The sequence below is a fragment of the Ictalurus punctatus genome, chromosome 12 (assembly GCF_001660625.3).
Source record: "Ictalurus punctatus breed USDA103 chromosome 12, Coco_2.0, whole genome shotgun sequence".
NCBI lineage: Eukaryota > Metazoa > Chordata > Actinopteri > Siluriformes > Ictaluridae > Ictalurus > Ictalurus punctatus.
In genome coordinates this window covers 3,711,558-3,727,846 of record NC_030427.2, presented here as the reverse complement: position 1 = coordinate 3,727,846, position 16,289 = coordinate 3,711,558, and the positions used below count along the sequence as shown (strand labels likewise).

At 39.3% G+C, this 16,289-nt stretch overlaps 1 protein-coding gene and 1 pseudogene across 1 annotated transcript in view; one reads left to right on the top strand and one right to left on the bottom strand.

Annotated features, from left to right (window-relative positions):
* Window positions 1-16,289, bottom strand: part of LOC108272388 (piwi-like protein 1) — a 496,438-nt gene that overhangs the window by 454,860 nt on the left and 25,289 nt on the right. The gene's annotated exons all lie outside the window — the stretch shown is intronic.
* LOC128634074 (general transcription factor II-I repeat domain-containing protein 2A-like) lies at window positions 15,011-16,005 on the top strand (annotated as a pseudogene).

Sequence of the window (16,289 nt, the reverse complement as noted above, 5' to 3'; positions counted from 1 at the left end):
TAAGGAAAGCATATGCACTTTGACAGTTGTGCAAGAGAAACTAACATAACACACATCACACACAAGTAGGAAAACAAAGTCAGCCTTCGCACTGTGTAATCACTGGCCTTCTCTTTTCCCATTTCCATTTTCACTATCTGTGTTACAGTCAATGTACGCACTGTGTTTGAACCTAAATGTCATGCATCAACCAAAACTGCGCCTCCAGAATGACAGCTGAGTTTAAGATTGGCAAAATATGTTGCAGCAGTTGCATTCGTCAAATAAACTATGAGCAATTAAGTAGTGCCAATGAGATAGTTACAGCAATGTGTAATGTCCAATAAGCTCAAAAAAAGAGTCGGACTCCTCGCACACTTTATTCTACTTGGCCAATCAAACAATTATGAACTGGGATTCTGATAGTTGTGTGCCTTTATCTCACTGTGTAGGAAAATGAGGTCAGCTATATAGACAACAATGTTCATCACGTATTTAATTACTTCGATTGAGGTCATTATTAGAAGTAGTAGTAGAAGTACAATAGCTACAACCTACCTTCTGTTTTAGGTGGCGTCGTGTGTTGTGCTGGATGGAACATGACTGCCCTCGTGTGTCCAAACTCAGGAACGGCAATTTCCCAAAAATTGCAGTATTGTGTTATTAAGCTTTTAAGGGCGGTGTTTAGAAGTCTATATTTGTTGTACTTAGCAAATAGTGGGGTAAGAAGTAATAGATGCTATGAAAATTCATGTTCCTCTCACCACTGGGGCAGAGGTGGCTTAGTGGTTAAGGCTCTGGTTTACTGATCAGAAGGTCAAGTCACTATATCATGACCCTGTGCTCTGACCCCAGCTTCCTGACATGTTGGGGTATGTGAAGAAAACAATTTCACTGTGCTCTACTGCATATGTGACCAATAAAGACTCATTATGTAGACTTATACATGACATTTTTAATTCTAAAACAGCTGCTAAACTATGTGCAGACTAAATTATGTGCAGATGTAAAAAATGCTAAACACATTCTCTATTTGTGTGTGTGGTTTTTTGTACTGTATGTGTATTTCATCAGTGTTGCTATGAGCTTATTTCTCATAGAATAATAATAATAATAATAATAATAATAATAATAATAATAATAATAACGCAGCTCATCAGTGTTATTACTGTGCATTGTCTAGTTTTCACGTATCAAGGACAATACACGGAGCTTCTGAACTGTTTAACAGTATTATTATTATTATTATTATTATTATTATTATTATTATTATTATGATGGCTGCAACTAACGATTATTTTCATAATCGATTAGTTGGCCAATAATTTTTTTGATTAATCGGATGGGGTGGAGCGAACTTTCAGTACCATTTGTTTTTGTTTATTTAAAATAAAGTCCACAGACTGAGTGTAACAAATATAAACTTCACAGTAAAACATTACACAACTGTTTGTACAAAACAGAAAAGAACCCAACACACACACACACACACACACACACACACACACACACACACACACACACACACACCAGAATATATATATTATTAATTTAGGACTATAGTTTAATTCGGTGCTTTTTGTTGTTTTTTTTACCCAAAAACTGATCACAGCATTGTTGCACTGAATTATTTACAGTAAAAACACTGACTACACCTGTGACAAGTGCATATATTGCATAAAATGTCAACTGAGAGGCATTCGATTTTGGACAAGATGTAAGGGGGAAGAAGTCGGAGTGTATTTAAAAAAATAAATAAATAAAAATAATTTCTTTAGATTTGTCAGTGTATTTTGTGAAATGATGTGGAATTGTGCTGACGTTCCTGAGTGAGTGTGAAATGCAGACAATACGAATGCGTTGTGATTTCATTTAAACTTAAAACTTTCATTTAAAACTCGGAATGTGTGTGTTCGTGTTCGAGTCCCGGACACAGAAGCCCAGAGAAGGAGAACAGGGAGGAGGGAGGAGCCAGGAGAAAGAGGTCCGACCTCCTCACCGATGAGACACACTGAGATTTTACACACACACACACACACACACACACACACACATCTGAGAGGGTTGTGTAACAGGAAGTCACACTGTTTCATAGTTACACAGCTTCTGATTATGTGTATAAAAGCTTGTTTCTAAAATAAACGCTTAACAGATTTAACAGGTTTGAGCAGAGTACTTGATGTGACCTCTGACCTGTCGTGGAAATTAGACAACACTCGCAGACTCGTCCTCTGAAGGTATAAAGGTTTATTACAGAAAGATGGTTAATACAGGATAGAATAAAGCAGAATAGAATAGAGCGCTCTTAATGAGAGCGCTCTGAAGTGCTTGTACTAAACCACTACTATATATATGAAACTCAGAGCATGACATCATTCTGTGTACCGATAAGAAGCAGTTTGAGGCAGTTCAAACAGGCTTTGTTTCAGGATCTTAGAAGATGTTTAGACATGCCTAGAACAAAAGAACATGTTTGTGTCTCTGTAAGCAGATAAACATTCTGTACTGATCTCAGTGACATCACATGGCCTTCTGAGTCGTTATCCTCACATGAGAATGAAATAGAACAAGAACAAAACTATTTCAAAGTAGAAATGAATAATTTCCCTCACATTCCCCCTTTTATCATTATAAAATATGATAACTAAAATTAACAGAGAAATTACAATGCTGTAAATACATCAGAACTTCAGAATCCTTTCACGGTTCAACTGAATTCATCATGAAACAGACATAATGAAGGCGCTAAGGCTGTTTTTGCTGATATAAAGTATCCTGTTGTCAAGCAAGCTCATTTCAGGGTGAAATGAGAATCGTCCTGGTCAAAGGAAAATGTACAATAGGTGTGAAATGGAGGTCAATGGGTCGTCATAGTTAGTGTCACTGGCAGAATCTGATTCCCAGTCAGGTTTAAGATACAAGTCAGGTTGGTCATCATAGGGATCGTAATCAGTCTTTGTCAACATCAGCGTTTGGTCATTAGTAGGGATGCACCGAAATGAAAATTCTTGGCTGAAGCCAAAACCGAATATGATGAAAAACTTGGCCGAAGGCCAAACCGAACACGTTTTTTCCATTTATTTTGCAATTTTTTTCACCACTGCATAAATTAAATAGTCAAAATGTGCTTTTTACTATTTTGTCTTGCTTTTCAAAGAAAAAAAAATCAATTACAAAAACTATAATTTCAAAATATTTATTTAACACTGAACATTTTTTTCATTCCAGCAGGCATAGGCTACCAACAAGGCACAATATAACTTTAAATAAATAAATGAGGAAAATAAAAATAGCCTATGTTAGTCCTATAACTGACTGCTGAAAGAATGGAACACTCTGTAGCCTACAACAAAAAAGTTCTATTGGGTTCTCTAGGGTTGATGATATTGGGGATATTTACCGCTTGCGTCCCTGTACACCTCGCGGAGTATTACAGTAGATATAGTATAGTTGGATATGTTGTTAATGTTATGTTCCTTGATAGATTTAGTTAGTTTAAACTATAGATTAGTTCATTTAGTCCCCCCTGGTTTTTCCACTCCCAGTCCATAGTACTAGTTCATGTTTCTTGTTTTGACCCTGTTTTCTGTGACCGTGATTTTGATTCCCTTTGCCTGTCTTGACTACGTTTTTTGGATTACGATTTGGATTTGTCTGCCTGCCCTTAAATAAATACGTCTTTACCTGCTTCCGTACTCTACTCCCTTCTGTCTCGCGACGTGACAGAATACTATGGAAAAGAAACAAAAAAGTAAACATCCGAAGAGCACGTAGTTCGTGCATGTGCCCTTATCGAGGTCGTGACATTCGAGCGTCTCACTCTGGTTGCTAGGCTATTTGGTCGCGTCATCAAACATGTCATTATTTGGTCAAATTTATTCGGCATTTTCACTTATTCGGCCGAACACCAAAAATGTTTTTTTTTTGCTATTTTCGGCCGAATGATTTCGGTTGTCAAACATTCGGTGCATCCCTAGTCATTAGTGATTTCAACGAGCGTGAGAGACTGCTCCGAATGAGAGAAACAATACAAAGCAAAATGAGCAAGACAAGAAGAATCATTGCACCTATTGATAGTAGTCGGGGGATGGGCTCATGGATATTAACTGTCTGTCTGAGTTCAGCCAATTCAGCCAGTCAAACCCCGTCTCGCTAGAATGTGGAGGGTTGCATATCGCAGACCGCATGTGTTCAATGATAGAATAATCATTATGTGTCTGCGTGACGAGGGGACATGTGACGTTGTGTGGGTAGCACTGTTGGTAATGATTCTTCTGATGAAAGGCGATATAGAACGGTTTACAGAGGCGGCCAATATCCTGGCATACGGGCTTTTAACTACTAATTGTCGTCCAATCTGCAGCAATAGTCTACTAGAGAACTTCATGGGCTCATGTGGGATCTAAAGAAATCACGTCGCCTTAGGCACTTAGTCCTGTCACCACAAGCAGCTAAATACAAAATTTGGGAGAAAGTGTGTGTGTCATGCACTCTTTCTGCTGCAATGATGTGATTGGCGTAATTGATCATTAGGTCTTCCACACAATAATCTTTCCAGCTTAAGGGTCTACCCGCAGTGTTGTTGGGAATGGTCCGAGTGATGAGTTTATTTCTATGACAGGACTTACTAACAGATAAACATTGGCCCCCAGAGCAAGGTCATCTTTGTATGGCTAGTATCTGAATTGTATAAACATATAAAGTAGGGCTGCAACTAACGATTATTTTTCATAATCGCTTAGTTGGCCGATTATTTTTTCGGATTAATCAGATGCGGGGCCAAACTTTCAGTACACCTTATTTAAAATAATATCCACAAACTGAGTGTTACTGTCACGTATCATGATGGAGCGGAGATAGGACGGATGCAAGTGCAGGATGAACAGTTGTTTATTTGAAAGAGAGACAGACAGACAAATCCAAAACGTGATCCAAAACGTAATCCACAAACATGCAAGAGGTCAGGCGATTGGCAAACAGGCATACACTGGGCAAGGCAGGAATCTAGGTTGTGGTCACGGAAAACAGGGTCGATAAACAAAACGAGAAACGAACTAAGACGAGGAACCGGAAGCGGATAATCCAGCATGAACTAACTCTAAACATGGAACGTGACTATGACTACGATACGAACTAAACTAACTCTATGATAATCTTCCGCGTTGTGTGCTGGGAGGCGCGCGGTATATATGCGGACATGATCAGCGTCTAAACCGCTAGCAGCTGAGAGCAATACAGAGCCACGTGAAATCCCAGCCAATGACAGAACAGGGAGGAGACATGACAGAAACATAAACAAACACACGTGTCCAGATGTCACTACAGTCAACAACGGAAAACCAGGTACTCGCGCATTCGCGCTTAGAGCACGCTGCTTCAAGGAGGAATCATGAAAGTTACAAATATAAACTTCAGACTAAAACTAAACTGTTAGTCCAATTATATAAGACTGAAAAGAATTTCATTATAAATATGTATTATAAATAAAACATACATAATATAAACTAAAATAAATAAATAAATAAAATATATAATACATTTAAATATTTAATAAAATAAACAACATATATAATATAAATTAAAGTAAATAAATAATTATATATATATATATATATATATATATACATATATATATATATATACATACATACATACACATATATATATATATATATATATATATATATATATATATATATATATATATAATTACACATTCATACATTTAAATATTTAATAAAATAAATAAAACATAATAAACAAATAATTTAAATATTTATGAATTATTTTTTATGGATGCACACAAAGCACTGAATTAAACCACAGTCCTAAATGAATAATAAAAACTCACTTTCACTGCACCTTGTGGTTTCTGTTCCTCACTGCCTTTAGACATTATTTTACTTGTGTTTACTTTTATTCATAATGTTTTAATTAAACATTACAGATCTTACTGTATGGAGCAACGCGGCTTCGTTACTAACACGTCACTTCCATTATAATAAATGACAGAAGTTACACTGTAAGCGCGCGGATACAACATATAATGACAATAAACTTAAATTAAACTAAACCTTTTAAGCAACGTGCACCAGTTTCCCCTGCCCCTTACACACAGTGGAGTATTCTGGATATAAACATAAGTTTGTGCTCGTGCAGCACTGTTTGATCTCCGCGGTATTTAATATAAAATGCCCCCCTGCCTTAGAGGACTTTCTTCCTCAGTCTCGTGATGATTTCGGCTCTGTCTGATGGAGATTGAGGTCATGTTGGGAATAAAAGGTAACGTTGATAAACAGTAAGCTGAAGAAAGTCAGTGTCGGTGACTCTGGGTATTAGGCTAAAGCTAGCGGCGTCGCATTATGTCCGTATGACATCATGCGCCGTCGACTAAGAAGCGGCTTATACTTTCCGGTTAGTAAAAAGCGCTAGTGTTCCATTTGAGATGATATTACCTTTCTAAAATCCACACAATAGAACAGGGGTGCACACACTTTTTCAGTAAGCGAGCTACTTATCTAATGACTAAGTCAATTTGATCTACCTACTATAAAAATGCAAGACATATATTTATTTATAAATACATTGACAATTCTTTATGTGTACAATGTATGCTGGTGTACCTTGAATAACTGCATGAACCCATATTGCACAATACAACTGTGTACATTTTTGTCATTAGCCTACCTTACTCTGATGACTTGCACTGAATGGAATCAGTCAGGGATGCATAGTCCAGACAGTAGTTGCTGATAGCCAGGCTCAAGCAAACTTCCAAATGATCATCAGTCATGGTGGAACGGTATTTGGAAATTAATGATCTTCACGTGTGAAAAAGCTGACTCACATAAATAAGTGGAGCCGAATAATGCAGTCAAGGAGGTGGCACATTTCCTCATGTTGGGGTACTTTTCCTCTGTGAGTAAGTTCCAGAACTGTCCATGAGCTCTGGACTTCAGCTCAATGTCGGCTTGTGGTGTCAAAATCTCATCCTCCACTCCAGAAGAGTTCATGTGAAACACTGTTGCAATTTTTGATGCGAGTGAAACAACTTCAGCATCTTCCCGAAATGGATCGCACATGCATATAGCGTTTGGCTCGATTAAAGCAAAGTCTTGAAAGCGTTTGTCAAACTCTGACAGACAAATGTCAATCTGCTCCGTGTAGCGTGCACTGTCAAGCTGCACACATGACTTCCCTTGCATCTCCAGCTCTGACACGAGGTTCTGGAAGTTTGCCAAATTATGGCCCTGCAGCTTTGAGGAGAGATGTTGCATTTTTCGTTTGGATGCATTAATTGAGCTGATCATATTGATCACGGTATTTTCTTTTCCTTGCAGCTCTAGATTAAGGTCATTCAACATGTTGGTCAGATCGGTTAAAAATGCCAAATCTAGCAGCCACTGGTCGTCATTTAGTTGGTTGTACTCTGCATGTTTAGCTACACGGAAAAACTCCTTTATCTCCGGACAGAGCTCTCGAAATCGTTGCAGAAATTTACCTCGACTAAGCCACCTCACGTCAGTGTGTAATAACAAGTCAGAGTGGTCGCAGTCAGCTTTCTCCAGATGCGCGCGGAATAGCCGTCTTTGAAGAGATCTGGCGCGAATAGAACAGGCGATCTTCGTTGCCGCATCCATTATCTCTTCATGTTTAGCATTTTTGAGCATAACGCTTGTTGGTGTATTATGCAGTGGTAACTGAGGAAGTCCGGAAAATCATCGTCCTCCCTGCACTTGGCAATAAATCCATTCAAGCGACCAACCATGGCGGGAGCTCCGTCTGTGGTGATGGACACCAATTTGCACAATGGGAGCTGGGTTTTCTCGATAAAGTTTTTGCAAGACTGAAATATGTCTTCTCCTCGTGTATGTTCTCTCATGGGCAGTACAGTTAACAGCTCCTCTTTTGCAGTCATATCGGTAAACACCATCCGAATAAAAATGCACATTTGGGCTGTGTCACTCACGTCTGTAGACTCGTCCAACTGCAGTGAGAAACACTCGCAATCTGCGATGTCCTTCCGAAGTTGCTGGGTCAAATCCTCGGCCATGACTTCACTGCGCCGCGTAATTGTGGCTCTTGATAGCTGGAGAGCTTTGATCGAAAACAGTATTTCTGATTTGTCTTTAAAGTCTCGGAACAGCGATTCAGCTGCTTCAACAAACGCCTCTTTTACCGTCTCTCCATCTCGGAAGGACTTCTTGTTCTTAACGATGAGGTGACTCACCCGGGATGACGCTTCGGTGGCTGCCTTCGCTTTTGTAGTTAGCTGTGAGAAAAATGACTGCTGTCCGGACCACTGGGATTTTAGTTCTTTCACCTTTCTCCTTCTCAGCTCGCTTTTTGGAGGAAAGTCGGTGTGGTAGTTTTTATGAAGGGTCCGAAAATGGCGCTCCACATTCCCTTTCTTAGGTATAGCGATGGTAGACTGGCAGATGAGGCAAACACACTTCCAAAATGACACAGTGAAAAAAAGTCCTCCTCCCACTCCATATGGAAATGGTAAGTTTTAGGCTTCTTACTTGGTCCAGCTTCTTTACTCATTTTTAAACTCTTTCTCAAGTTCAAAAGAAATAAATTGGAGGCTAACTGTGCAACTCGCAAGCTTGCTAGAGTTTTGCAGCACTTAGCGCCGTTGTATGTGCATGTGCAGCGATGACTGGCTGCCCTGTGTGTCAATCAAGTGACACATTTTATAGCGAGGACTGATGATAGGCTGACGTCTATTTTTTTAATGTCATGCGATCTACCCACACTACCTTTGTGATCGACCGGTAGATCACGATCGACGTATTGTGCACCCCTGCTATAGAACATAGTTCGATTAACAGCACACGTCAACACATTCCCCGCGCCACGCCGTCCGACATCCCTCCAGAATTTCACGTATGGACATACAGTTCGTCTTCATTATGGTACTGTATACAGTTTTGGGTGTTTTTATTTAAAATTTTTTCAAACGCTTCAAAAAAACTTTTTGATTGCATGGTGGCTTAGTGTTTAGCACGTTCACCTCACATCTCCAGGGTCAGGGGTACGATTCCCACCGTGGCCCTGTGTGTGCAGAGTTTGCATGTTCTCCCCGTGCTGCGGGGGTTTCCTCAGGGTACTCTGGTTTCCTCCCCCAGTCTAAAGACATGCGTGGTAGACTGATTGGCGTGTCCGTAGTGTATGAATGAGTGTGTGAGTGTGTGTGTGTGATTGTGACCTGCGATGGACTGGCACCCTGTCCAGGGTGTACCCCACCTTGTGCCCGATGTTCCCTGGGATAGGCTCCAGGTTCCCCATGAGCTTGAAAAGGATAAGCGGTATAGAAGATGGATGGATGGACGAACGCTTCAAGGTTAATTATTTGTCATGCTATACGTGCAAATAGACGATGTACTGCGTGATTACGATTACAATAATTTATGGCTGCAACAACTAATCGATAATAATTATGAAAATCGTCGACAATGAATGCCATTATCGATTAGTTGGTCTGCTGACGTCACGGGTGGCGTTTACATATGACGTCGCTTTCATGAAAACACAGGTGCAAAAGAGATAACCCGGCGGCAAAAAAAAGTGTGCGTCCCAAGTCATCTAAGGCATGGGAGCATTTTACATTAAATGCAGCAAAGAAGATGGTAACGTGCATGTTCTTCAAAGTGGAGTTTGTGTGACGCGGGACTACCACAGTGACGCACGAGCACATGAAACGGAAACACGTTGGTGTCCCGGCGAAGGTGGAATATCAGCACGGTAAGCAAAAACCTGAGTATATCCACATTATATGAAGATGTGAAATGGTATAGTCTAGTTTAATTCCATGCTATTGTGTAAAAGCTTTGTTTACTAACTTCGGGACAGTCACACTAGATGTATTTTGTCTCGAGCATCAGGTTGTGCAGCATATTGATGGATTAAAATCGCGCTACCACAGAAACAGGTTCAATTAAACACGGTGTGAACAAAGTCAAGCAGTAAATCTAAAGGCAGGTGATAACAGCAGCAGTAAAAGATTTTGTAGTCACTGTAGTGGTTTTCATCGAATGCTTATGCATTAGTGTATAATTGTTCCTGTCCTTTTAAACAAGCCTGTTAGCTTTCTGCGTTTCTCTGTGTGTATGCTACAGTTAACTTTGATCTGTTTTTCAAATGCCAACTACTGCGGCTCTACTATGTTATATAAATTAACAGAATAAATTAACAGAATGAATTATATATTTGAGATATATTTGGTTTATATTGTCACATCTGAAGTACAGCATGTCTGTGTAAAAGAAATTTAACAAAAATGGTTAAAACATGTATTAATTATATATTATTCAGATTTCTTATATTAATCATGGTTGCCATCAGCAATTATCGTTATAAACAATGAAAATATTAATTTACATATAAATTGCTTCTTGCATACTCAATTGCTGTTATTTATTTATTTATTTATTTATTTCAGAAAGAAACAGCTCTCCATGAGTGAATTTGTTCGGAGGAGAAATCCCCCATGCACTAAAACAAAATTTTTACCTTTGTTTTTGATTATTTATATTTTGGGTATTATTTAAAGTTTTGCTGCTTAAAACTGGACAAACTGTAGACAAATGACCAACATTTGAAAGGTTTAAATGTAAAAATTAAAGATTATATTAGTAAAACTGTATGTGCCTTTTGCATTTTTTTTAAAAGTCCAAGCACAAATACCCTGAGGGTATTGGGGGTTTATTTTATTATAATAAACAAAATCTAATTGAAAAAAAAGTTTAGTTAAAAAAAAAATCAGATTAATCAGAAAAAATAATCGTCCGATTAATCAATTATCAAAATAATCGTTAGTTGCAGCCCTACAATAATTAAAGAACAATACATCATACTTTTTATGAGCCTGTGAATATAAACCTGCAATTCCCTTCAAGCCATCATTACTGTATGAGTTGATCTTACAGAAAATTAAACCGCACCCATTATGGCTTTGAAACGTGCCTAATTTTGTTATAAAAAGGTCTTGTACAATAGATTTATATGCATCCAAGGTTTTATATATATATATATATATATATATATATATATATATATATATATATATATATATATATATATATATATATATATATATATACACACACACATGTGTATATATATACACACATATATAGGGTGAGGGTTTAATGTCATCATGATTTAAATTGCAACATTACCTTTTTTCAACCCAGCGTCAAAAACGACTCGTTAAATGATTCATTCTAAAAGATTCACTCTAAAGTCCTCCTTTCAGAGAGCATACGCTGTTCTGATTGGTCAGGTGTCCCAGTCTGTTGTGATTGGTCTACCGCTGTCAGCGTGTCGAAAAGGAAACGCCCACTACCATAACGAGTTTCAGCTCAGTCTGTTCCCGAGCAGCCGATGAAGACCAGATCCAGGGATTTTTATTACAAACCTATGTAGGTTAGTACAGGAAGTAAGTCTGGAATTACTAACGACTCGTTTCAGCTCTTGAGAATCGGTTCCTTCTTTTGTGGGTTAATAAACCCGTTTGTCGTCTTCGGGAACCAAACAGGATTTGAACTCGCAGTCGTTCAGGCCACATGCTTGGTCAAACTGCAGATTTGCAGTGTCAGTGTTGTAAAGACTATTGTTACTTGTTACTGGTACTCAGCTGTTGTCAGAAACACTAGACTGGCCCATGCTGGAGTCAAAATTGAAAGAGTAAAAGCTCACAGGGACAAAACCGTTTAACGTCCTTTTAACTGCACGGATATTTAATCTACAAGTTACCAGGCAACTTGACAACATTCTGCAAGGCAACCCAGTTTGAGGAAGGGCATTACTGTTTACTCAAACCTTTTGTAGCGTTGAACTACATCATAATGACTAAACTGTAAGGAGAAGTGCAGAGAAGCAGAGCTCTAGCACATTTAATTGATGTCACGTCATGCAGAGCTGATGGAATAGTAACTTTGACATTTGAATGTTTCCCGCTCATGTTCACAAAGCTCCAGCCCAGGATCTATGGTTGCCCATAGAGTGTCTCTAAAATGATTGACAGGAGGCACATCCAAACACAAACAAGCTTTCCAGACCAGAAGTCTTTTTTTAAACAGGTTTTCTAAGTGACTTGATGCACTTTTGCTAAGGCCACAACTTAATCCATTATTTTTATCATGTTTTACATATCTCCAAGGTTATTTGTACAAGTGAAAAATAAATAAATAAATAAAATTATTGCACCTTTTAAAGGAAGATGAACAATGCGCTCATTTTTTTTACTTTACAGTCCCCACAAAACAACTTTGAGAGCTGTGATTTTATTCTGTATGAAGACAAATTTCTTTTTGAAACAGGAAATAAGAGTGGTGACATTGTTGAAGTGTTACACAACAGTTAACAGTGTTTGGGATATGCCCAGCTCTGAAGAACATTGATGCTAATGAGCTGCTACTGTTGAGCAAGACCCCCACATTCGTACACATTCTAGAGAGCATTTAATTGGACGAACACAAGTCTAGTGCATGCTGAAGCATTAAAATTGTATCATTTTTCCAGAAGTGACTTTAAATTTTTATTTTATTTTTTTTAACTATGGTATTGGAGGCCATAACAGATACAAAAACATCTTGAAACACCAGTTTTGATTTCAGGAGCAGCAATTTAAAGACTTTACCAGAACAATCCAGAAAATATATGAAAGATAAAAATATGATGATTTTATAGCCAAAATCAAAAAAGAATACAAACAAGTATAAAATTAAATTCATTTGACCTGAAATGTGAACAGAACTTCCATCCAAGCCCTAAAACTAGATAAAGAGAACCCAATTAAACAAATGCATTATAGTTTTCACATTTATTCACTGAGCACAATTACCCAACATTAAACACCTTTGCTGAAAAAAGTATGTAAACTTTTGATTTCAGTAACCGGTGTGAGACTTTCGAGCAGCAATAACTTGAAGCAAACATTTCCGATGACTCAATCAATCCTGCACAATGGGTTTGAGGAATTTTGGCTCACTTCTCCTGCTTCAACTCAACGATGCTGGCAGGCTTCTTTGCATGAACTGCTCTTTTTAGGTCCTTTCACAACATTTCTATTGGGTTAAGGTCTGACTTGGCCGTTCCAAAATGTTAAATTTCTTCTGCTTTAACCATTTCTCTGTAGATGTACTTGTGTGCTTCAGGTCGTTGTCTCTGCTGCAAGGCCCACTTACAGTTAAGCTTGAGTTCACAGACAGATACCCTGACATTCTCCTGGTACAATCTAGGATTCATAGGTCCATCAATAATGGCAAGCTGGTTCGGACCCAAAGCAGCCCCAAACCATAATGCTGCCACCCCCATGCTTCACGGTTGGGATGAAGTTCTTATGTTGGGATGCTATTTTCGGTTTGTATCGAACAATGATTTTCAATTAAAGCAAGAAGTTCTATTCTGGACTCATCTGTCCACAGAACATTCTTCCAGTAGGCTCCTGGCATTTCCACATGGTTGTGAGCAAACTTCAGACAGGCAGCAGTGTTCTTTTATGGAAAGTAGTGGCCTGTAGGTTCTCAGATGTTACCCTGGGGTCCTTTATGACTTACTGAGATATTATTCACCACACCCTTGGAGTGATCTTTTTTGCTGGACGCCCACTCCTTGGGAGAGTAACAGTGGTGCTGAATTTCCTGCATCTGTATGTCATTTACCTCACAGTGGATTGGTGGAAGCCAAACTCTTTAGAAATGGCTCTGTAATCCTTTCCAAGCCGGTGAGCATTGACAACTCTCTTTTTCTGAGGTCCTCAGGAATGTCCTTTGATCGAGGCAGGGCACACTTCCATAAACCTGTGTGGTGAAGACCAGAGTTTGATGGTGAAGACCCAAGTTAATGTTCTTGAAACATGGGCGGGCCTAATTGCCATTCCCTTGATTGAAACGCCTGACTTCAATCAGCCCCATTTAAATGAACTCGTACTCCTAGACATCACATTCCTTTTCCTACAAAGATATTTAACGCTGGATCATTTTTGCTTAATAAATAACTGTAAAAACTACTGTTTTTTTTGCATCTGTTGTTAACCGGGTTCTCTTTTACCTTGTTTAAGGACTTGGATGAAAATCTGATCAGGTTTCAGGTCAAACGTAAGGAGAAATACAGAAAACTGTAAATGTTAAACTTTCTAGCTGCACAGTAGCTGTAGATCAAATGAGTCATATTTGCTTGCAGTCGCTCACGTTTTTGTGGTAGGAAATCGTGTTATTGACACGGAGCTGTCGATGCATGTATGTTTAGACCAGGCATGGGCAAACTACAGCCTGAGGGCCATATACGGCCTGTTGGGCTTTTTAATCCGGCTTTAATCCGAACTTGTCCAAATTATATTATTAAACCTCAGTGTGGTGTATTACTCTCTACTTCACTTTTTCGCTTTGCCCTTTGAGCCCTTCTGTAAAAATGAGTGGACCAAAGAAAAGAAAAGTGGACAGTGAGTGCCGAGTGTTTAATAAGGAGTGGACAACAAAATATTTTTCCACTGAAGTCCGATCAACGGTTGTATGCCTGATATGCCAAGAAACTGTTGCGGTTTTCAAAGAATACAATATCAGCCGTCACTTTGCCACGAAGCATGCCAACTACGCTAGCAAGCAGTCAACGCAAGAACGGGCGGCTACGGCTCAGAGGTTGACGGATAATTTACAGACTCAGCAAAAAATTTTCACAGACAAGCTGCGATTCAAGAGTGAAGTACCAAGGCAAGTTTTTTGCTGGCATTCAAATTACCAAAGGCTAGCAAGCCTTTCTCCGAAGGCGAGTTTTTGAAAGAATGCATGGTAGAGACAGCAGGTCTCCTGTGTCCGGAGAGCAAATTAAATTTTGAAAAAATCAGTTCATCACACAGGACTGCGACTCGCCGTGTGGAACTAATTGACAAAGATATCGCCAGCGAATTGAACAAAAAGGCGGAGTCTTTTAAGTTATATTCACTACCACTAGATGAAAGTAACAGCATAAAAGACACTGCTCAGCTCCTAATTTTATCCGAGGGATTAACGACAGTTTTGAGATAATGGAGGAGTTTTTGACCATGGAGTCCCTGAAAGGAAAAAGGCGGGGAGAGGACTTGTATAACCAGGTGTCTGCTGTCATAGAGAGAATGAAGATACCTTCGAGTAAACTTGCTAATGTCACCACGGATGGATCGGCAAATTTAACTGGAAAAAACACTGGGCTGTTGAAAAGAATCCAGGACAAGGTGAAGGAGGGAAAACCCTGACCAGGTGTTATTTTCCTTCACTGCATCATTCATCAGGAATCTCTGTGTAAGTCTATATTGCAGCTTAAACATGTCGTGAATCCGGTCGTAAACTTGTTAACTTTATACGAGCAAGGGGACTTCAGCATCGTCAGTTTCTTACGTTCCTGGAGGAAACTGATGCGGATCACCAGGACTCCTCTACCACTATCGGGTCCGCTGGTTAAGTTTGGGCGAAGTGTTTCACCGAGTGTGGGAGCTCAAAGAGGAAATTATCGCATTTTTGGAGTTAATGGGGAAATCCGACAAATTTTCTGAGCTAAGCGACAACAACTGGCTTTGTGACTTTTGCGTTTGCTGTGGACATATTTTCACACACGAACGAGCTGAACATCAAGCTACAGGAGAAAGATCAGTTTGTGCACGACATGTACACAAATGTTAGAGCCTTCAAATCCAAGCTGACTTTGTTCTCCAGTCAAATTTCAAACAAATCTCTCTCTCATTCCCCCACACTAGCCATGCAGAAAGAGGCGTCCCGAAACGTGAAGAAATACAGATCACTGGGCGACCTGCACAGAGAATTCTGCCGTCGGTTCAGCTGGTGTCCTGTCCCCTGTCACAAGACCCTGAAACAGCACCACAGGAGCTGCAATTGGAACTGATCGATCTTCAGTCTGACTCAGTCTTAAAGGAGAAGTTCAACCCTCTTAAACTGAATGACTTTTATGCTTCACTTAATGAAGAGACGTTTCCAAACCTCCGGAGGACGGCACAGAAGATGCTGACATGGTTTGGCTCGACCTACGTATGTGTGCAGACATTCAGCGTCATGAACGTCGACAAAGCCCCTCACAGATCCAGGTTAACTGACCAACACCTTGGATCTATCCTGAGAATTGCCATAACAAAACTAACTCCAGAGTTTGATGCACTGGCAAAAAAGGGAGATCAACAACACTGTTCCCTGTTCACTGTTACTGGACGCGAGTTTCTCTACTGTGTTATCAAATTAATGCATTTGGAAAACAATTTGTACAATGAGCCTTGCATATTCATGCTTTGCTACCTGTTAAAGGCCAAATCCTTTCAT